The sequence below is a fragment of the Vicia villosa genome, linkage group LG1, assembly GCF_029867415.1.
Source record: "Vicia villosa cultivar HV-30 ecotype Madison, WI linkage group LG1, Vvil1.0, whole genome shotgun sequence".
Lineage (NCBI taxonomy): Eukaryota > Viridiplantae > Streptophyta > Magnoliopsida > Fabales > Fabaceae > Vicia > Vicia villosa.
In genome coordinates, this window is record NC_081180.1 from 176,878,540 (window position 1) to 176,900,653 (window position 22,114).

Sequence of the window (22,114 nt, forward strand, 5' to 3'; positions counted from 1 at the left end):
CCAAAACATAATTTGTGATTTAATCCAAATATTTCATATTTTTATAATTTATTTAATATTTAAAATGAATAAAAAATTCAAATCAATACTAATAAAAATCATAAAAATAAAAATATAAAGCAATGAGATTAAGGCTTCCCTTGAGGTCATGGGCTTTCTTGAAGGTAAGATTCGGCTTCTTCTTTTTGTACCTAAACACACTAGTAAGAGCAAACAAACAATACATTAAAAAAAGATAAAAAATGGTTTAATAGTTTTAATTTAAAATTCAATTTAAATTAAGATTGAATTAAATATTAAACCCATAAACCATGATAATTAGTAAATAAAACTACAGCCATTAAATCATACACTAGAATAGAAATGCGTAAAATGAACGTATGTATGAATAAATGCACAGTTACGCAAATAATATGCAAAGCCTAAACCCGTAGAAATAAAATCAGGAGGGCAAATTTTGGGGTATGACACACCGTATGTACGGACGGTACTATTCACCGTCCGTACATGAACAATGCAATATTATATTAATTTTTTTTTACGTTTTTTTTTATGTAAAATGCAGATAAATCCGGAAGTAAATTTGCAGGTATTGTCAAATATTTTTTTAAAAAACATAAATTTTTTTAAAAAAATAAAAAAATATTTAAAAAAAATAAAAAAAAGTAAAAAACAAAAATTAATATAATATTGCACTGTTCATGTACGGACGGTGAATAGTACTGTCCGTACATACTGTGTAAATACTTGGGGTGTAAGAATAACATTAGTGTATTATCAATCTTGAGGTGGAAAGTGCCATTAAAGATCTCAATGATCTTGATTTGTTTGCTTCGGGACCTAACTCCTCGGATTTAGTGGACCTTGTGGATCGAAGATCTAGAGCCTCCGCTAGAGTTTGGGATTCGGTTCGTTTCAAAGAAAGTGTTCTTCGGCAAAAAGCTAGATGCACCTGGCTTGCGGAAGGAGATGCCAATTCGAAGTTCTTTCATAAGTCTATCAAGAAGCGTGTTAAAAGGAATGCGATATTGGGGTTAAACACTTCTAATGGTTGGATTGACAATGTGGATTTGATAAAGGAAGAAGTAAGGTGTCATTTTGAGAAGAGATTTGAGGAATCAATGCCCATGAGACCTTTTTTGGATGGAGTCAATTTTTCTTCTATTTCTCACTTAGATGCTATGTCCCTTGAGTTACCATTCTCGGAAGAGGAAATTAAGGAGATAATTTGGAAGTGTGATGGTGATAAAAGTCCGGGACCGGATGGTTTTTCCATGACGTTTTACAAGTTTTGTTGGCCTTTTTTGAAAGAGGAGATTTGTGGTTTTGTTTATGAATTCCATGCTTTTGCCGTTCTTCCCAAAGCGGTCACCGCTTCTTTTTTGGCCTTAATCCCGAAAGTTAATAATCCCGTCAAGTTGGATGAATATCGACCCATTTGTCTCATTGGTGTTGCACCCCAAAATTTGCCCTCTTTCTCCGTGCTATAAGTTACGGTAGACGTTTATTTCGTCTCCCAAAAATCAAGAAAAAATAATAAAGAATTTCTCATCTAAGTGCTTGAATTTGTGGAGGTCTAGTTGAGGTTAATTGGCTTATATGCGAGGTTTCCCTTATGCTTCAAATTCTTATCTTCAAGGATTCCTCAAGAGACTATTGTTATAAGGGATGGATGTACAAGTGTTACAAACTTAAAGCGCTCATTTTGCTATTTCAAAGTTCTTTAGTACAAAGTGTCCAAAGCCCAAGTTGTCATCAAGACTTTAGGACCGTTTATCCATTCCTCGTGTCGAGGGTGATGATTAATGGTACAAGCTTGCAAAAAGAGGTTTAAGGCAAAATGTGAAAAGAATATGGTGTGTTATTGGATTATTCAAGAGTGGAGAGCCTATTGTTGAAACTTTAACTTTTGGTCAAAATCAACCATAGAAGGTTGATTTTGGACTAAAATCCTTCTCAAACCTTTCGATGGTTTTCATCACATAAGACACCTATTCAAGCTTGCATAAATTGGAGAAGCATACATGGAATTACAAATGTTAAAACAAGTTTCATCAGTGGAACGAGTAGGCAAGTTCATACAAGTATGGTTAAAGTGAACTTTATCAAATCTCACGATTTACAAGTTCATAAGTTACAAAAGGTATTGCTAGCCTCATATTACAAGTTACAGAACACTGATATAAGCCTAAAGCTTTAAATGCCTAAGAAAAAAAGCTTCATGTCAATATCTTGATCGAAGATCAGAACTTCAAGTCTTGCCATTCACCAAGTAGCATATTAGCAGCATCCTTCCCGAACTGGCAACATCCCGCAGCGTTCAAATAAAACCGGCATACAAAATAAATCAAACCGGACCTGCACTGAGTAAAAGAAAACCGGTTCACAACTCCAGCAGACAAAAAGAAAATACACGTAACAAAAAAGGGAGGAAGAGGAAGAACGTAACAACCGGTAACAGAAAAGGCTCTCGATCTTTTCTCCCATCCTCTTCATCTTCATCACTTCACCATCTCTCCATAATCTTCATCATCGACATCCATTCTTCAATTCAATCTCCCTAACAGAAAGTCACAAACAGAAAAGAAGAGAGAAGATCGATTGAGAAAAACCAGAAAACCAATCTTGATTCAATTTGGAAATGATAACAAAAAAGAGCGTAACAGAAAAAGGAGAAAAATCGGCAATTACCTGTAACAAACTTTGCTCCACAATCTTCAATTCTCTCTCGATCTTCATCAATCTCAATCTTCTCCACGCTTGAATCTTCTTCATCTTCACACTGAATTTCTTCAATCTTCTCTCTCTCTTGATCCTTCATCGATTCTGCAAAATCATTGTCACGGTATCTTCACTCCGTGAAACCGCTTCGCTCAATCTTGCGCAGCATCATCATCACATTGTTCATCACAGTAATCATCTTCATCACTTTACAATCACCGATAATCTTCAATCATCAACCAACAAAATTCTCCATCGTCTTCAACGCTTCAGAACACAATAAATCTGCAATTGCAAATCGAATCATACCTCAACAATCGCATCACAAGAAAACAAATTCAAAGAAAATGAGAAGAACACAAAGGCTGAGAAATGCTTGTACCTGAAAGTTTTGAAGCACCTTCGCTGGATTCTGTATCAACGTCGTTGAAGACGCAACTCCGGCCAGAAAGCATCCATCACGCATTCTTGTGCTGAGTTCGTTTTTGAATCTGATAAGTTGAGTGAGGAGAGATATATGAGGTTGAGACGGAGAGTGTGAGGCGGAGAGGATCGGAATGAAAGGAGAGGAGACGGAGAGGAGATGAGCGGGTGATTGAGAGAGACGCGAGAGGAGCGAGTGCGAGGCGGAAAGGAGAGTGGTTGGCGGTGTTGTTCTACGAGCTTCATCGGAGAAACCGGAGAAGAGAATGAAAACCGTCCCGCCGCCGCGTTTTGTTCGTCAGGAAGATGAGAAGCTTCTGAGTTCAACAACTCCAATCGTCACAAGAATGTAACCCTAATCCTCTTTTAAATTTTGACTTTGTTATTTTTTTAATTTGATTAATTGTTTTGATTGGGATTAATTGAGTTAAAATCAGATTAATGTGATAACAACAATCATTGTGAACTCAATCTCCTTGGGCCTTTGACCGAATTTCAAACATCACCACCTCAACCATGGCCCATTTTCCCTTGTTGTTGACATAAAAATCTGGATAAACATGAACTAGACACTCCTTGGGCCTCCCTCACGAAATCACTGCCATACACCCCATTTGAGCCCAACTCCACTTTGTTTTTGCCATAAAATTCGGAACAAAAACTCACTCTGGGCCAGTATCTGCTGGGCCCTGCGCCAGTTCCTTGTCATACACCATTTTCTGACCTTAAACCCCCCTGTGTAGATAGGTTTTCTATTTTAGATTAGTTTATTTTCTATCTCTTTTAGTATGGTAAATCGTTGATATTTTTGTTATATTTTGATATGATAATAGAATGTAAAATCAAGGAGTTTTTGTTAATTTTTGGTTGATAAAAATAATAAAAAACATGTAATCTTTTGCTTGTTAGACTTTAATTGTTTTCTTACATAAGTTCTATTCTAGTTTTAGTTGAAATGTCATAAAAAACAATTTTCTCTTTTTAGATTTTTGTTTTAGAATTTACTTAGAATTTAATTTCTATTATTTTCTATGGCGGGTGCGTGCTTCCTTGTTACTACTGATTTGTTTGCTGAGATGTGCGAGGTACTTCGAGAGAGCCTTCGATTGCGATTCGATTTTCTTCGTGTTCCACTTTATTTGTGGGACACGAATTCACTTCCAGTGCGATTTGTATTACGACTTGATTTGCGTCGTGTTCCACTTTATTTGTGGGACACGAACCTATTTCCGATGTCAGTCACCTGATCTCTCATTCATTGAGATGTATACTCTTGTATTGTCTGGTTGGTGTTCTCTTGCAGGTTTGTGTGGTTATGCTCGACGTGTACCACATGTCGCTCGTGATTTATTTTCATGATGGCGCTTCCTGACTCGCTTTGCTTGATGATGGTTTACGCGAAGTATTTCGGACTTCTCTGCTTACGCATGCTAGCTCATTGCGGATTTGCTATCCGTTTGGTATCGTTCCCTGTTCCCTTTTACTTCTTTCTGTACTTTATCGCTTTCTCGCATCATCCTTTAACATGAGAAGTAGGACCTAGACATGCATCTGGCCAAGCCCTCGAAAGAGGCTCTGTTTTTGTTGGTGTGTTTATATTTGTGCTTTGCGGCAGGGAGTCACGGTGTAATAAGTCCTATATGGCACTCCGTTAAGTCCTCATGGAAGGCACGCGGAAAGGGTTAGCAATCAACCCCCGCCTAGTTTCATCGAGTCCGTTTGGTATGCGCACGCTTCGCGTTGCTCGCTTCTGAACTTGCAAAAGATCTTGTTATCGAGTATGTCAGGAAAAGGGTTCATGTAGCCGGACCCCCGCCTTTCTTATAGCTCGCGTCGCTCGACGTTGATGCTCGGTGTACGCACGCACCGTTTTCCTTTACGATCCGTGACGGCTTGGTTGCTGAGAGGGGTCCGCCCTCTTGTCTATGGCCCGATCATTTTCGCGAGGTCTAATGCTTGGTTGACTTGGGTTGAGTTGCTCCCCTTGGCTATGGCGGGACCGCCTTTTTACTATTCGGTCAGTACCGTTGGTTTTGTTTGCTTTACGAGCGGATGCTCGTTTGTGTGCTATTTGTGTGCTTTCCCTTTTCCCTCGTAGGTTGTTAGTTTAGTTTAGACTAGTACCCTTTGTATGATAACATTAGGTGGCAAGCTTTCCCCCTTAGCTTAGGTCTTCCTCATGCATCTCTTAAAACACAAACCAAACTCTTTGATTTTCTTTTCTTAAGAACTTGTTATTTCCGCTCCATTCCCAAGCATAAGTCTCCAAAGGTCGAGCAGCGGAGTGCGAATGTAACTCGTTCACCTAAAAAACACAAAACAAATAGAAATTAGTTAGCTAAGCTACGGTAGCTCTGATTCTGCAAAACAGATACGTAGGCAGCGGGGTAGGGCCCGTGCGAGCATAACATTTTCTTTTCCCTACATTCTGCATTCATCTTAGTCCAGGTTAGCGTAGTTTGCTTACACACCCATAGATTTAGACACTAGCGTGGATACCATCGAGTACGATGGGCGCGTGGGGTGCTAACACCTTCCCCTCGCGTAACCGACTCCCTTACCCTTTTTCTCTGGTCGTGAGACCGTTGTTTTGTTTTGTGGTTTGCTGGCATTCCCTTCCTTTTTCAGGATAAATATGTTAGTGGCGACTCTGTTAATTTTCGCGGTAGCGACAATTGGTAGTATGTATAGGATCTTGGCTAAATTGTTGGCCTCTAGGATGAAAGTGGTGATGGATAAACTTATATCTCATTGTCAATCCGCTTTCATTCCTAATAGAAATATGCTTGATGGGGTGCTTGTTGTTAATGAATTGCTTGACTTTGCAAAAAGAAAAAAGAAAAGTTGTATGGTGGTGAAGGTGAACTTTGAGAAGGCCTATGATTGTGTCTCGTGGGAGTTTCTTAGATATGTTTTACGTAGGATGGGGTTTGGTTAGAAGTGGAGAAAGTGGATTGAAGCTTTGGTGTTTAATAGTTCCATGTCCGTCCTTGTTAATGGAATCCCAACGCGGGATTTTTCGGTTTCTAGAGGACTAAGACAAGGAGATCCTTTGTCTCCTTTCCTTTTCTTGTTGGTGGCGGAAGGTTTGACGAGAATGGTGAAGATGGCTTTTTCTTTAGGTGAGTTCAAAGGATTTCGTTTGGATGAGCATAACCACTTTGAGATTCTTCAATTTGCCGATGACACAATTTTGGTTGGTGAGGATTCTTGGAACAATCTTTGGACTTTTAAGGCCATTCTTAGAGGTTTCGAACTTGTTTCCGGATTGCGTGTAAATTTGAATAAGAGTAGGCTTTTTGGTGTGAATCTTGATCCGGTGTTTATCCAAGCCTGAGCTTCTTTCCTAAATTGTGAGATTGGCTTGTCTTCCTTTGTTTTCCTTGGTATTCCGGTCGGAACAAATCCTAGAAAATGTGACATGTGGAGACCGCTTGTTTCAAGATTAAGAAGGAGAATTGGAAGTTGGCATAATAGACAACTTTCGATTGGCGGGAGGGTGGTTCTTTTGAATTCTATTTTAGCTAGCATGCCAATTTTTCTTTTATCCTTTTATAAGGCTCCGAAGACCATCATTAATGAAATCATTGCGATCCAACGGTCCTTCCTTTGGGGCGGTGTAGAAGATAAGAAGAAGGTCAATTGGATTAGTTGGGATACCGTGTGTCTTCCAAAAAAAGAAGGAGGACTTGGTGTGAAACATTGTGGAAAGTTCAATAATGCGCTTCTTAGCAAATGGAAGTGACGTATTTTGAACGCGGAGAATTCTTTGTGGACTAACATTCTTTCTTGCAGGTACGGAGACATTCAAAGAGCAATGCTAAAGGAGCCTTTGTATCATTCCCGTGATAAAGTTTCACTTTGGTGGAAAGACCTTTGTTCGGTTGGTTGTGCGACATTGGATTCACCGTCAAATTGGTTCAAATCTTCCATCTCCTACAAACTTGGTAATGGCGTTTCTTTCGAATTTTGGTTTGACACTTGGTTAGGCACAACACCTCTTGGTATTCTTTTTCCGGATCTACTTTCCTTATCGAATGATCCACATGCAAAGGTGGCCGATATGGGTAGTTGGGATGGAGAAATTTGGAAATGGTCTTTTGGCATTTTCTGTAGTTCGGAGGACGGGGCAGCCGCGACAAATTTGGTTGAGTTGGTGATTCTTCTCGCGCCGGTTCAGCCATATCATTCGGTGGAAGATTCTATTGTGTGGTGGAGAAATCCTTCCGGATTCACGGTGAGTAATGCGTATGATACCATCTTGTTACTTGAATCACCGAGAGCTCCTTTGAATAGTTCGGTATCTCTAGCTTTTTCCCGTTTATGGAAGACTAAGGTTCCGAGTCGCATTCATCTTTTTGGTTGGAGATTGATTTGGAATAGACTTGCTTCAAAAGTGGAATTGGCAAAACGTGGAACTTTGTTAGATCCTAATTTATGGATGTGTTCCTTATGTGGTCGATTTCAAGAGGATTTGGAACATCTTTTTGTTCATTGTGATATAGCTAGAGATTGGTGGAATAAATTACTTCTTTAGCTTCGTTTGGATGATATCAATTCGGCCGAGACTATTTTGGAGCGGATTGCTTGCTTGGAGATTTCTTGTAAGGTACACTTTCGCCTAGATGTGAGTTGGTTTTTTGGTTTAATCTTTTGTTGGGTTATATGGAAGTGTAGGAAAGAAGTCATTTTCGAAGGGACAATTGTATCAAATTTTGATGGGATGAGATTTATCAAATTCATTGCTTGGGAATGATTCATGTCTTTTTTTAAAGTGAATGATACTTTTCTTTGGTCGGATTGGTGTGTCGATCCGAGACCATTTTTTAGATAGTTGGTTTTGGTTGTCCTTGTTCCGGTTGCATCCGACAGGGGATCCTATCATTCTTTTTTTTCTCTTCCTTCTTTATGTACTTTTGGTTGGGTTAAGCACCCCTAGTGCTTGTTAATATATCCCTTTGCTTATAAAAAAAAAAAAGGGCAATGCTCCTATTCCTCTTGATTTGGGTCAAATGTTCCTTTTAGTCATTTTGATTCAATAATTTGATCATAAGAATTAATCTAAAACTATTAGGTCTCCCGAATATTTATTTCAATAATCAGTCTCGTGTACTTATTTTCCAGGGAATCTTATCTAATAGTACATATTAAATTCTAACCAACGATCTCAAAGTACAATTTTGCTTCCAAACAAAATTATTGAGGCAAACACAAACATCATATCAAATAAAATTCTTACTTTATTTCATATGAATCCAAAACTCAGACAACAACATTTCAAAAGAAACAAAAGTGACAGAACTTTGAAAAAGATACATACATTTTTTTTTTTCTCTTTCCATGTGTTCAATTAAAATGCCTTATTTCCTCTAATAAGGTCGTTTAATATTAATTTTCTTGAGTAGTTTTGATTAAAAACTATAATTTCAGGGTCGACGACTCTCTGGTTCAAGAATGGATGAAGAAAATAACACTGTTGAAGTTCAAGAAATCACTAGTAGACAAAAGATTCTAGGTATATATGGGACCATGGAAATTGAAATGAAATAATTTTCACGTGGCAACTATACTATATCTTTACTTTTATAAGGAAAAAGGTAGTACAATGCAATAAATTTGGTAAGAATAATACAGCTTGGTTTAATTGACTCAAATTCCACGGGACGCACATGGTAATAAGGTACAATCAAATGATGGATTTTTGTGCACTTTTGTTTTGTAACTAATTGGCATGTAAAACCCCACATATGTACGTAGTAGCATAATGGATTCCAGCATTAACCTAACTTATATCATTGCCTTTAAAAAAACAATGAAAGACCATGTCCCTAACTTCTGAGATTTTATAAACAATCAACAAATTCATGTAGGATATAAATGAAAGAATTAATAATACTATATATTTTGAGCTGGCCAATCAATGATCTATAAAAAGGACTCAAATAAACGCAATAAGGACACTCCAATCACTAATGGTCGGGTGGAACTTCGCTTACTAGATCACAAATATACATTTGATGGCTCTTTGTGCTCCGCGCTGGACAAATTGAAGACAATTGTATATGCAGGGCCGGTCCTGACATTTTAGAGGCCCTGGACAAATAATAAAAGTGGGCCCTAACAAAAAAATCAATAAATCAAAAAATTAATTATAAATAATATTAATATTTTTAATTAAAAATAACACTATTATCCAATTTTTTAAATACATTATTGTAAAATAAAATTTAATAATATATCTTTTTTATAGTAAATCTTTAAATATAATTTAATCATATAATAAAACTTAAAATATTTAATAACAAAAAATATTATCTAAATTTTAAATTAAAGAAATAAAAATTAGAATGATTAATGGTACTAGTATTATATTATCAAAAGTAGATAACAAAATATTTATTTAGTTCACTTGGCAGGATAGTATATTTTGAGGTACAATGCACAAATTTGAAGTTTGATCCTTGTTTTATGTAGTTTGGTTATTTTATTAAATAAAATGTTAAATGAATAAAAATGTATTACAAGGTTTCGAAGCCCGTACATTAACATGATGAAGTGCACATCCTTGCCGCTAGACTGAATAGAAATTCTTTGAAGTGGTTTAAAATAAAAGTTATATATCATATTTATTCTTTATAATTCTTAAAGCCCATAACTAAATATTTTGAGGCCCTTCTTTTTTTGAGGCCCTGGGCTGCGGGCCTGCTTGCCCTGGCCCAGGGCCGGCCCTGTGTATATGTCTTCTCTATATAAGTGGGACTCTATGTCGATGTTGCCAAGGAAGCATCATCTTCATAACCGTGACAAATACTCACCTCCACACGACTCTAGTGTGTGGTGATAGTAGGCATTCACTACTTGAAGATTGTCGTACAACGAGACCTCCTTCTCCTCACCGATCGCGAAGGAGGCTCAAGCAGAACTCTATAGAATAATTTGTCATCCACTGTGGACGAAATTGTTCACAAGACGAATCACTAAATGTCACATCCCTAAGTCTTTGGAGAAGCCTCCAAAGTTGTAAAGTTATGATACTACCCGACATCTTAATGAGCATATCGAGCACTCATGGATATTGTACTAAACTATCACCACGTTAGAGAAGTAGTGAAATGTAAGCTTTTTGTCTACACCTTGAAGGGAGCAACCATGATTTGTTTAAATCCCTAAAAGGCAACTCCATAAAGTCTTGGAGGACACTATTTGACGAGTTCACATCTCACTTCACAATGCGAAAGTGCCAACCAAAGACAAAGATTGTTCTCTTGGTCATTCATCAAAGAAAGGTGTAGCAACCTGCCCTAAAATTGAAGGTTTTAGAGTCGCCACCTATTCTGAAGGGCGAATAGGAAACCCTACGCAGATATGAGATTCAGGGTAAGTTATTATAATCAGGTTGAGGGAAGGTGTTAGACACCCTCAACCCTTTCCTAAAGGCTAACATTTAAAGATAAAGGTTTATGGCAAAAAATAAGGTTTATAGCTAATGAAATGAAAAAAAAGCAAAAATTAAGGTTTAAGACTGAATTGAGATTTTTAGGGGGGAGACTCGCCTTGTTACCAAGTGCCTACGTACCTCCTTATGGAGGATCAGAGTCAACGTAGTTCGGGACAGGATTGTACGCCTTAGAATTTGATTTGAGATGGATTGAAGTTGTTTTAAAGGCTTTTTGAATGGCCTTGTCGTAGTTGTTGAAATGCAAATGTTCGAAGGTATTTTGAATTACCTTATCATAGTTGTGAACATCGCAGTGTTGAAGAGATGAAAATTGTAGTATCGTGGTTTAGTGTTTTTGAAGGTTTGGGCGTACAACCCTGATTGAATGTGTCACTGTTAGACGCGGTGATCAATAGATTTGATCAGTATAGCTAACAGATTAGTGGGTATTGCTGGTTACTCAGATCGATAGATTGATCGTCGCGGGCAGCAAATTGAATGTGTTTTAATTTGTAATTTTATTGCTTTATTCAGATATTTGATCAGTACGACATAGAGAGTCGACTAATTCGAAGGCAGGATGAAATAGATATTCATCCGCCATTTATCCGTTAAAGGGGATTAGAATCGATGTTTTTATTAATGGATTTGATTAATTAATTAAAATGTTTGATTTTATATACCGGTATTGAGATTATTTACAAACAAAGGCATCATTTTTATTTACAAGTGGCGTGCACGTTTACGATCAATCGGGTAAAAAACTCTAAGGTATGTACACATTAATATATAAGGAAATAAAAAATTAGAAGCGTGTTGTTTTTACGTGGTTTTACATTTTTTATATATTTTTTTTATATAGAGATTAGTATTATTAAATAACTCAAATTAATTATAAAATAAAAGGAAGTGTAAATATAAAAAGGGGGGGGGGGGCGTGAGTTAGAAGAAAAAAAAAATAGAACCATAGCTCAAGCCCATTACGAGATAGTGACCTTAGTTCTACCAAAATAAAATCAATTATATTGGTAGCGCGATTCCCCGATACCTGTTTTTTAGGATCGTAGTTAGGAGAAATATTTGATCGAGGTTGTAAAGTACGAGAACGCCTTTCCCTTTTGTTGTTCGCCTTGCCCCAGTTTGGCTCTTTTGAATTACTCCACGCCTTTTACCTTTTGAGGTTCTCCACGCCTTTAACCTTTCCGGGATCTCCACACCTTTAACCTTTGAATTGTTCACCTTACGGATTTGATATCCGATTGCCTAATGTTTAGTGAAAAAAGATGCCCCTGGTTGCCAAGTCATGAAGGAAATATTTCGAGAAATAACCTTATCATATGCCTCGACGTTTAGATTAAAGGGTATGCTCTTGATCCCCAGAATATGGAGGGTTATCCATGGTGTTCTATCCTTTGAATTTGAATTCTTCCCATGTTTGACATGCCCCTGTTTGTCATGGCTTCGAGGTGTGCCCCGAGTCGATTGAACCTTAGGAAGAATGCCCCTGGTCAATAGGATGTTTGATTGCATGCCCCTGTGATCTTTGAAATTTTTACCCCTGTTTAGGAGAACCCTCTAGATGTGGTTCCCCCGACTCCAGGGTCTTTATTAGGAATGATCACCTTTGATTAAACCAAGTTTCGAGATTTCCTCGATGCTAAGTGTATATTCGTAGACGGTGTTGTACCTTTCGAGAAGTAACCCCAATGCGATGCGTATGCAAGTTTTGAAATCGAAGTCCGTTATGAATTAGGACTGTATGGTTTTGAAAAGAATGCTTGAAGAAGCATAGTGATTAGAAGTAGTTTTAACAAACATAGGAGTCAGTATAACAAATCCTGCTTAATATGCTTTCATGATTAACCTTGCCTCAATTAGGACTTTTAAATGTTATAACTTGGCCTGGTTCATGTTTTAAGAAACAATGGATATAAGGCTCAAAATTTTATTCGTCCCACCCCTTTCTCCTTGATGTTCTCCAGATCCTAAAAATTCGCCTAATCCAATGAATGTGCTTTGTTTGTAAGAGAATCGTTTTTTTTTTATGTTTAAGCAAAAGCCTTAGTAGAGATCCAAGTATTGATGAAAATTTTTGTAAAGATCCAAGCACTGTAGGGAAGCTTCGATGATTTAGCAGTCACAATATTATCTTGTGTATTTCACCTTTGTTTTTATCCCTTATTTTTGCATGAGCTAATTCTTTTGAATTTGACCCACCGGGATGCCCCAATTTTGCCTAAGTCTTTTTTTATTTCCTTTTATGGAATTTTCCATTTTGACTTAGCGGGCGCTTTATTCTTCTTTTCTTTTGAATACCCCTTTGAAATATTGATCCTGGGATTTTGGATATTGTGACTGCCATGTTGACTTTGATTTGTGAGCTTCGCCTTAGATACTTCCTCGATCTTGAATGATGTGATGAGGAAGAATATTGTTGTGAATGTTATCTCCATTACTTCCTCATTCTTGGATGAATCCGAGGAAGAAGATGTGCTTGAACCTTTGCTTTGCTTGATCCTTTGTTTGACCCTTGTGCTTGAATCCTTGCTTAGATTGACTGATTCTCTTGACAACCAAAATACACCATTGAATTAACCGAAATCTACCCATGCCCCTGGTTAAAATCAAGGTTTTTTTTTTTAAATTAGAAACAAACTCCAACTCCTGGCTCGAGGGGGTAACGAGGGATTAACATCCTTATATCTCCACTGTTTGGGAATTGAAACAATGCCTGTACATCCTCAGCTCGGTCTTACCTTGAAAGCATATGTTTTAGCTGGACTTAGTTATTTCTATTCGTCATTCTCCCTCACGTTTGTTAATACTCCTAAATTTGAAATTGAAATTCGTAGTAGTGAGCGAATGAATTGACTCCAAAACCTGCATGGTCATCCCATTAGAATTGCTAAATCCGAAGGTATATCTTCTATCCTGAGTAGCACTTAGCGATCGTAAGGGTTGAAATTGTGAGCATGGTAAACACCTATTAATCCTAGGGATAATCTCCTTTGTAGATCCACTGACCTTGTTTCACTCCTTAGTTCTTTAGACTTGTAGAAGTGAGGGCAACCTCGAATTTTCCTTGGGCATGTCGAATCTGTCGGGAATAAATTTGTTAGCGGTGGGTTTTCGTCGTATCGGAACTTCATGAGTTTCCTTTGGCTGAACCTCTTTTGCTTTTTCTAAAGGATAGTATCACACCATTCGCAACCTTCAGCATTTGTAAATTGACAAAGAACACTTATGACCCTTTTTGACCCTTGATGGGGAGTTAACATATGTCGCTTTTCCCCATTGTAGATAGGCATCTTTGTTCAGGGTATTGCCCCAGTTGGACTGGCCATTGCCTCCAGGTTATCGTAGAGCGTCCTTGTAAATTTGATACGTTCTGAGATGAACCTCTTTTTGACTAGATACATCTTGAGTGTATCTATGAGGAACTTCTTTGTTGAACTAATCCTTGCTTGACGATAACCTTGGTTGCATTTATAATCTTGTTGCAACAAGGCATGGACACGTGGCATGACGAAAGGCATCCTTTTTCCTCCTTGTGAGACCGAGTTCGTTCTCGATAATTTGTCCTCCTTTCTCCATAGTCTACGATCCTTTGATTGTCTTCTTTGCGGGTCTCGGGAAATCGGCTAGCACAGTAAGTGTAGATGCGGGCGAAGGTAGAATGTAAATGTATGAATGAATGCATGAAAATGCAAATGCAGACGTGTGACATATAATCTTTAAGGATAGCCTTAGAGGCGATATTAGACCCTCGTGGGATCTTTGCAGGATAAATGTCATGACACGTTAAGGGAAATCCCTTAGATTAGGGAGTATGTGGAAGGCAGCGGCTGGTGACTGTTCAGGACAATCACCAAGTCTCATAGCCATCGAGAGGCCAATCAACGTGTACCAATGAAGTTGTCCTTGGTGGGAAGGTTCTCTATGCGGAACACAACCTATATAAGGACGATATCGGATGAAGTGAAATCCCTACAGGCTAGGGATGGAAGATGTATAGATGGAAATCCAAAAACCCCACAAATTAGAGGGTGCGCAGGAACTAGCATGAAGTGACCGTTCAAGACAGTCACTAAATCTCATAGCCATCGAGAGGCCAATCGAACGCATGCTAATGAAGTTGTCCTTCAGTGGAAGGACGCGTCATTGTAAAAACACATGGACGTAAAAGAACATCCCTACAGGCTAGGGAGTACGTAGAAGTAAGCACGGGGTGACCGTTCAAGACAGTCACTAGATCGCATGGCCATCGAGAGGCCAATTGACGTGCGTAAATGGAGGTGTCCTTCGTGGGAAGGACATGGTTTTAGCAGTAGAGTCCCTGCAGGCCAGGGAACGCGTAGGTGTACCTGCAAAATTAACATGCAAGACATTCGCAGTATATAAATTGCAACCACATAATAAGCACATAAGCCCTAGGTTCATAGGTTCGACGTAACGGCTTAGGGTGCCTACCCTTCCCATTGGTATGTTCTAGAAGGTCTCATGGGATCGTTCGTAGCCGCCGAGACTTTCTGTCTCTTTGGATTTTAGAACAACTCATTTATCCATGAGGTTCGAGTTTTAGGGGTAGGTTCCCAGAGAGATCAGCCAAATACCAAGTCCGGCCCTCAACAAGGTCGAGCCTCGTATCAGACCTTTCCGGATATTCAACCCACTCTGAGTGGAATTATAATAAGACTCGTAGGCGATGTAATTCCCCTCTGGTCATTATTATAATTCCCACGCTTAGGTTTTAACAACAATTTATATAAACCCAAAAGATGCAGTAAAATAACAAATATTCAGATAAACAAATATTTAATTAAATTACTGTAAATAGATAAAATGGCTGTAAATAAATGCGATTACGAATAAATAAATAAATAAATAAAATTTAAATATTTATAAAAACCCTAAACCCTAAAATGGCGAGTAAGCCAAACCCTAAAAAATTCGCCAAAACCTAAAAAGTTCGCCCAAAAACCTAAACCCTCTCAAGCCTTAGGAGCATAATAATTCACCATTGTTAGTTATCCCCAGCAGAGTCGCCAGCTGTAGCAACCTGCCCTAAAATTGAAGGTTTTAGAGTCGCCACCTATTCTGAAGGGCGAATAGGAAACCCTACGCAGATATGAGATTCAGGGTAAGTTATTATAATCAGGTTGAGGGAAGGTGTTAGACACCCTCAACCCTTTCCTAAAGGCTAACATTTAAAGATAAAGGTTTATGGCAAAAAATAAGGTTTATAGCTAATGAAATGAAAAAAAAAGCAAAAATTAAGGTTTAAGACTGAATTGAGATTTTTAGGGGGGAGACTCGCCTTGTTACCAAGTGCCTACGTACCTCCTTATGGAGGATCAGAGTCAACGTAGTTCGGGACAGGATTGTACGCCTTAGAATTTGATTTGAGATGGATTGAAGTTGTTTTAAAGGCTTTTTGAATGGCCTTGTCGTAGTTGTTGAAATGCAAATGTTCGAAGGTATTTTGAATTACCTTATCATAGTTGTGAACATCGCAGTGTTGAAGAGATGAAAATTGTAGTATCGTGGTTTAGTGTTTTTGAAGGTTTGGGCGTACAACCCTGATTGAATGTGTCACTGTTAGACGCGGTGATCAATAGATTTGATCAGTATAGCTAACAGATTAGTGGGTATTGCTGGTTACTCAGATCGATAGATTGATCGTCGCGGGCAGCAAATTGAATGTGTTTTAATTTGTAATTTTATTGCTTTATTCAGATATTTGATCAGTACGACATAGAGAGTCGACTAATTCGAAGGCAGGATGAAATAGATATTCATCCGCCATTTATCCGTTAAAGGGGATTAGAATCGATGTTTTTATTAATGGATTTGATTAATTAATTAAAATGTTTGATTTTATATACCGGTATTGAGATTATTTACAAACAAAGGCATCATTTTTATTTACAAGTGGCGTGCACGTTTACGATCAATCGGGTAAAAAACTCTAAGGTATGTACACATTAATATATAAGGAAATAAAAAATTAGAAGCGTGTTGTTTTTACGTGGTTTTACATTTTTTATATATTTTTTTTATATAGAGATTAGTATTATTAAATAACTCAAATTAATTATAAAATAAAAGGAAGTGTAAATATAAAAAGGGGGGGGGCGTGAGTTAGAAGAAAAAAAAAATAGAACCATAGCTCAAGCCCATTACGAGATAGTGACCTTAGTTCTACCAAAATAAAATCAATTATATTTACAAATTATAATAGTTAAAAAGAAAGGAAGAAAAATAGAAAGAAAATAAGTGAGTTACCTGGAGTGACCCATTTCACGTTGCCAATGTCGTGAATTAGTTTCTTTTCAATTTGTTCCACCTTTCTCCAATGTAGAATAAAAAAACCAAATACAACCCAACAACCCAATAATGAATTTGAATAGAAGAGTAGAAAATTAGTTACCCCAAATAAAAATGGCAGATCCAAAATGACAGATCTGGTGGTGGAGCAATCGAAGGTGGCAGCGGATTGGAGTTTTCCAGCAGTGATGATGTGTGAAGATGGCGGTAGATCGGAGAAAGGATGCGCTGCGGCGGCGACGACCTATGAATCACGGCCGTGAGTGCGTGTTCGGATTCGTATTGTTGTAGTTGCGTGAAGAACTCCGCTGCGGCGTTGGTTGTTGCTTCTGCGGTGGCTGCAGGTGAACGGATCTGAGAACGTAGCTAGAGCGACATTCGTCGGTGCTGGTTGTTGCTGGCGGAGTGGCTGTTGATGGTTCGTGATGCGCAAATGGGGGAAGCTCCGGTGCTGCTTCTGATCTGTGTGTTGTTGTTTGGAGTCTTGGCATGGAAGTTTAATTAGTGATGGATGCGGTCAATGTTACGTGTGAGGCAGTGATTAGAGAATGTGGAGACAAAATCATGGGGTTGAAAAACTGGAGTTTGTTCATGAATGTGGAAAATATACGTAATCAAAAAAGGTTGACCTGTTAGTGGGTATATACCAATAGGTGGTGAATGACGAGTGGTACTGAATAGGGTTAATGTTTTTTTTTTCAAGAACAAGACATGTATGTACAATGTAAGGTAAAGAGTGGCAAAAGTTCATGAAAAATATGTACGTGAATTAGTGGTGAATGGAGTTGGCCTCCCCTAATTGACAAAAAAAGCACCCTATTTATCTTAGTCAAATTAGGGTTTTCTAATCTAATGGGCCTATTGCCCAACTAATTAATTTAATAAAAATAATAAAAGGATAAAAATCCTAATAATACTAATATTAAAATTAATAGTAATGATTCTAATTATATTAATATTAAATAATAATATTAGTTAGTTAATAGAATTGTAATGGATAATAACAGTTAATAAAATTACCATAATAACCAAAAAAATAAAAAAATGTTAGTAAAAGCAATTATATTAAAAAACAATATAACCCTTGTGGTAATTGGGCCCAATTGTTTAGATCCCAAAACACCTGTTAATTACGCTCTTGTTTTAACTCAACCTGATTTATAAGAGAGCGAGTTTGACAATAGAAATGTCAAACCCTATGGCTCTTAATTCTGAACCTTGATGGGTTAACGGACGTAGATTCGATCGGGCAAATTTTGGGGTATGACAGCTGCCCCTGTTCAATCTTCTTAAACCTGAAGAGTTAGATAGGCACGTCTGCCTATCGTGATCTAAAAGGTGGAAGATGATTGAACACTGAAATGCCCTGAAATTTGCCTTTGTTGGGAAAGAATTCCGCAGGAAATGGGCTTAAAGATGCCATCCAAGGTAAATTCCGTTTTCCAGAGTGTGGAGCAAACGCTTTTGAAAGGAACCACTGTATCTTGGTTGTAGCACGGCCTATAAAGGCAACCTGAATTTTATGCAATGTTATGATGCATGCGATGTATGATGCAGTGAACTTCTCAAAATAAATGAGAGCGATGTATGTATATGCATTATGTATGAATGAGGTATGTTAGTTGAATGATGCATGATTGTCAGTTAAAGTATGTTAGTAGCTCTGAAAAGAAAGATAACACCTTTGATTGTTATTGATGATGTTTTGGAGAATATCACTGCCGAGGGACTAACGTGATAAACCCAATTGAGAAACCTTTTGAAAATCTTTGTTGTAAAATCCTTTGTAAAACCCTGTTTGCTTGGAAAAGCTCCTAGAAAGGATGGAATACGTCTTAAAGAAGACTTCCTGAAAAGGCTCCTGCACCAATAGGGTTATTTGCGAGGGTTATCGCAAATTTCACCTGCACCATTTAGGATAATTTGCTATGCTCATAGCAACTTCACCTGCACCATTTAGGATAATATGCTATGCTTATAGCAAACTCACCTGCACCATTAGGATCATTTGCGAGGGTTATCGCAAACTCACCTGCACCATTAGGATCATTTGCGAGGGTTATCACAAACTCACCTGCACCACCATTAGGATCATTTGCGAGGGTTATCGCAAACTCACCTGCACCACCATTAGGATCATTTGCGAGGGTTATCGCAAAATTTACCTGCACCAATAGGGTTATTTGCGAGGATTATCGCAAAATTTACCTGCACCAATAGGGTTATTTGCGAGGGTTATCGCAAAATTTACCTGCACCAATAGGGTTATTTGCGAGGGTTATCGCAAAATTTACCTGCACCAATAGGGTTATTTGCGAGGGTTATCGCAAAATTTACCTGCACCAATAGGGTTATTTGCGAGGGTTATCGCAAAATTTACCTGCACCAATAGGGTTATTTGCGAGGGTTATCGCAAAATTTACCTGCACCAATAGGGTTATTTGCGAGGGTTATCGCAAAATTTACCTGCACCAATAGGGTTATTTGCGAGGGTTATCGCAAAATTTACCTGCACCAATAGGGTTATTTGCGAGGGTTATCGCAAAATTTACCTGCACCAATAGGGTTATTTGCGAGGGTTATCGCAAAATTTACCTGCACCAATAGGGTTATTTGCGAGGGTTATCGCAAAATTTACCTGCACCAATAGGGTTATTTGCCCTGGTTCGGACAAATTTCACCTGCACCAAAGGAATTACCTGCCATGGTTCTGACAAACGTACCTGCATAAGAGTAATCATTTGCTATAGTTCTAGCAAACTTACCTGCATGAAAAAAAGATTCACCTGTTTGGAGACTCACGACTCGAGGGTCGGAGAAAATACACCTTTCACAACACGAGGGTTGGAAACTCACGACACGTGGGTCGGGAAATACACCTATCACAACACGAGGGTTGGAGACTATGCTTTTGTAGTATGATTTGAATTTTGTTGTAACAGTCAGACGGGAACTAACTACCAAACGAGAATTGGATTTGATGGTTTTCCAGGACGAGAACTGGACTTTGTAATGATTTGCCAGGACGAGAACTGGACTTTGTAATGACTTGGATTGCCAATAAAAATTGGGCTTTTTGTGATATGTATTTGTATGATGCTGATGTCAATCCCGAGATTTTATCTCTTTATTGAACTTGTTTACTCCATGCTTGCACCCACACCATGACTATGCTTATGCTGGCTTGGTAATGCTTATGCTTATGTATATGTTGATTGATGTAACGAATGGAACGAAGCGATGTCTTCTATAAGACTACCTGAAAATGTCTCCGGAATGGATGAGAGTATTTGTCTTAAAGGAGATTACCTGGAGAGGTTCTTAGCAAAGAATGAGGAATGCCTTTAAAGATGACTACCTGAAAAGGCTAAAAGATGTCTTAAGAAGGACTACCTGAAAAGGTTCTGAGAGTAGATAGAAATTTGTCTTAAAGAAGACCACCTGACAAAGTTCTTAGCAAGGAATGAAGAATGTCTTTAAAGACGACTACCTGAAAAGGTTCTTAGCAAGGGTAGAAATTTGTCTTAAAGAAGACCACCTGGAATGCCCGAAAATGTTTTACAAAGACTACCTGAAAAGGTACTTAGAAAAGGAATGTCTTGAAGAAGACTACCTGAAAAGGAACTTAGAAAAAGAATGTCTTGAAGAAGACTACCTGAAAAGGAACTTGGAAAAGGGAATGTCTTGAAGAAGACTACCTGAAAAGAAACTTAGAAAAGGGAATGTCTTGAAGAAGACTACCTGAAGAGGCTGAAAATGTTTTACAAAGACTACCTAAAGAGGTTCTTGGAGAGGACAGTGAATGTCTTAGAAAAGACCCCCCCAGAAAGGTTCGTAGAATGTCTTAAAGAAGACCACCTGAAGAGGTTCCTGAAAAGGATGCCAAATTGTTTTGAAAAAGACTACCTGAAAAGGTACTTAGAACAAGAATGTCTCGAAGAAGACTACCTGAAAAGGTACTTAGAAAAGGAATGTCTTGAAGAAGACTACCTGAAAAGGTACTTAGAAAAAGAATGTCCTGAAGAGGACTACCTAAAAAGGTTTTTTTGGAAATGACGATGATTGTCTTAGAGAAGACTACCTAGAAAGGTTTTTAGAAAAGAATGTCTTGAAAAAGACTACCTGAAGAGATTCCTGAAAAGGATGACAATTCGTCTTGAATAAGACTGCTTGAGGAAACTCCTAGAAAGGATCGTGAGATTTGTCTTAAAGAAGACTACATAAAAGAGTTACGGTGTAATGTATCAACCAATGTATGTAATGCATGATTTGTATGTATTTGTATGATGCTTCAATGGTAGGTTATCAATAACCAAAGCGTATATAGTTCGCTGGAGTTGCAGGTTTGTTTGATAAGGTGGGGTGTGATGCTAGCGCGATTCCCCGATACCTGTTTTTTAGGATCGTAGTTAGGAGAAATATTTGATCGAGGTTGTAAAGTACGAGAACGCCTTTCCCTTTTGTTGTTCGCCTTGCCCCAGTTTGGCTCTTTTGAATTACTCCACGCCTTTTACCTTTTGAGGTTCTCCACGCCTTTAACCTTTCCGGGATCTCCACACCTTTAACCTTTGAATTGTTCACCTTACGGATTTGATATCCGATTGCCTAATGTTTAGTGAAAAAAGATGCCCCTGGTTGCCAAGTCATGAAGGAAATATTTCGAGAAATAACCTTATCATATGCCTCGACGTTTAGATTAAAGGGTATGCTCTTGATCCCCAGAATATGGAGGGTTATCCATGGTGTTCTATCCTTTGAATTTGAATTCTTCCCATGTTTGACATGCCCCTGTTTGTCATGGCTTCGAGGTGTGCCCCGAGTCGATTGAACCTTAGGAAGAATGCCCCTGGTCAATAGGATGTTTGATTGCATGCCCCTGTGATCTTTGAAATTTTTACCCCTGTTTAGGAGAACCCTCTAGATGTGGTTCCCCCGACTCCAGGGTCTTTATTAGGAATGATCACCTTTGATTAAACCAAGTTTCGAGATTTCCTCGATGCTAAGTGTATATTCGTAGACGGTGTTGTACCTTTCGAGAAGTAACCCCAATGCGATGCGTATGCAAGTTTTGAAATCGAAGTCCGTTATGAATTAGGACTGTATGGTTTTGAAAAGAATGCTTGAAGAAGCATAGTGATTAGAAGTAGTTTTAACAAACATAGGAGTCAGTATAACAAATCCTGCTTAATATGCTTTCATGATTAA

General features: G+C 38.1%; 1 long non-coding RNA gene across 1 annotated transcript; it reads right to left on the reverse strand.

Moving 5' to 3' along the window:
• Positions 1-2,025: 2,025 nt before the first annotated feature.
• LOC131620684 (uncharacterized) lies at positions 2,026-3,547 on the reverse strand. The gene is made up of 3 exons (XR_009289250.1): positions 3,104-3,547; positions 2,692-3,006; positions 2,026-2,560 (listed from the first exon to the last, which is right to left on the reverse strand). It is a non-coding gene; the product is annotated as an uncharacterized LOC131620684 (long non-coding RNA).
• Positions 3,548-22,114: the final 18,567 nt, after the last annotated feature.